Here is a 2,295-nt window from a genome sequence, read left to right on the forward strand (position 1 = left end):
AAAGAAAAAATACGTGTCTCATTATTTGGACCAACAAACAATGTATTTGAGTTTGGTCGAAATTAAAAATCATGCTCGTACCTGACCGGTTGTCTGGAAATGGAAAGCATCAGTTTTAATATATTTTAAATAGATTTGGATCACAAAATTTCTTAAATATATTGTATGTCAAAATATATTCGAAAGACGCACTTAAACTCTCTGAAACTCTCTGCTCCTGGCCAGTTTTCTAAGCTCTCATCCTTGGACTAATCGTTTAACCAGAACTCTGTTGTACTAATTAAACTATTTTTTACCACGTTTTTATAAACTCGTTTTCTTTTTTATTTCACTTTAATTTGGACAAATTTATATATGTACATATGTATAAGCACACTATTTAGTTTGCTCGATTTGTAAACAAAGCTTGTCAGCGGTGAAAAATGTACTATTGTGAACAACCTAAACGGGCGAAATTCATAATGGCGCTATTCTTCATCGAATGAGCGCCATAATACCAAATGAAAATTCGTTCCATCAGCACTTTCGACCAACAACAACAACCATAGTCGAAGATCGAATGCAACTCATAATAGGGGCCTCAATTTCTTAATTGTATGTAGAATGGTTGCCACCTGTTTCAAAAAGCAAGTTCGGCTTAAATAAAGGCAGAAAAGTGAAATGTATATCCTGATATAGATGTCAGACGAAAGAGGTTGTGGTTTGAAAATATTTTGCAGAGGGTTGCCACCTTATTACAAAATTATATTCAATATAAGCAATAGGTTAAATAAATTACTTCAATGTGAATATACATCAAAATTGCTTTGAAGAAACTTATTTTGACACTGCATGTAGGAGTGTTGCCACCTGATTTTATAATTAAATTCAAATTGAATTAAGAGGATTAGATAATTTAAATATGTGTCACAATAAAAGCGTCAGACGAAAACGGCTTAACGAGGTTTTGGTTTGAAAATAATTTGAACAGGATTGCCATCTGTTTGAAAAGTCGAATTAAATTAAATTATATGAAATATTGGCGTCAAACAAAGGATTATTAAGAAAAATTTAGTTTCAGCATTTATAACATTAAAGATGGTTCCACCTGTGTAAAAAGTTAAATTCAAATTATTAATTAAGTCAAATGAATTATTAAAGTATGGTTATAAATTGACATGGGTTAAAATGTTTTTTTTTCTCAACTTTTTGGGTTGGGTTATAACTCTTATCGACGAAATAAAAAATATTTCTCATCTAATAACTGTTATGGAGCAAGGTTTTTGCGATAAAACTTATAACTGTTATGTCCCTGTTTATTAGGCGTCCTTTTTAGCAGTATTTTTCGAAATTGAAAACAAGAATTGGTTTCGTATGTTCTTTGGTATGTAGCTAATGGCCAGATGCGCCGGCGTTATATGAGACGCCGGCGTCGCCGCCGCCGCCGATTATTTCTAAGATTGACCACCGCAATATCTATCGGCGTAAACCCTAGTTCCCATATGTTTTAGAAATTAAATTAAATTTGAAATAAGGGATAAGATACACAATTTAAATATGTATCGCAATATGTGTGTCAGTCGAAAAAGGTTTAACAAGGTTTTGGTTTTAAAATATTTTGAATAGGGTTGTCAATATTATAATTTAATTAAATGAAATATTAAAACATGACGTGTAACGAAGGTGGTAAGATATCCTTAGTTTAAATATTAATAATACTAAAGAGGGTTGCCACTTGTTTAAAGAGGTACACTGAGGGAAACAATTTTTAGAATTAAAAAAAGCGATCTAAATTAAAAAAAAATACGCATATGAAAGGGAACCAACCCTACTCGTTTTAAATTTAAGTATGGCTCATTCCACGGTAATCCATACCGAATGCAACGAAAATAAGCTTAAGAATTTGCCTGTATTATTTCTAGTAAGTAAGTGTAAATAAATCTAACTTTCAAGACTGAAAGCCAAAGTTCCGAAATTTATCTCAAAATCTGATTTTTTTTTACTTTAGGTTGTACCATTTACACACCCATATGAGAGGTTATTTTTTTCAAAATTTACAAGACTGATTTTCGTAGTCTATTATCTTTTAAGCCGTCAGTGGAGAGAACAATTCGTCGGCATAATTTTAAAATTTTTCGGGCTAGTACTAAATATTTTATTATACAGTTGTCCACAAAATAATAGGAGTGCGATATTTTGACCAGTTTTGGCTATTTATCTTTTGTTTATTTAATGTTTATTATTTTTTTATAAAAGCCTAGCTGGCTACACAACAAACACCATATAAATTCAGATTTTAAACTTTGTATAAAAATT

Source organism: Rhagoletis pomonella, unplaced genomic scaffold, assembly GCF_013731165.1.
Source record: "Rhagoletis pomonella isolate Grant_MI unplaced genomic scaffold, Rhpom_1.0 Rhpom_scaffold_00002, whole genome shotgun sequence".
In the NCBI taxonomy this organism is placed as follows: domain Eukaryota; kingdom Metazoa; phylum Arthropoda; class Insecta; order Diptera; family Tephritidae; genus Rhagoletis; species Rhagoletis pomonella.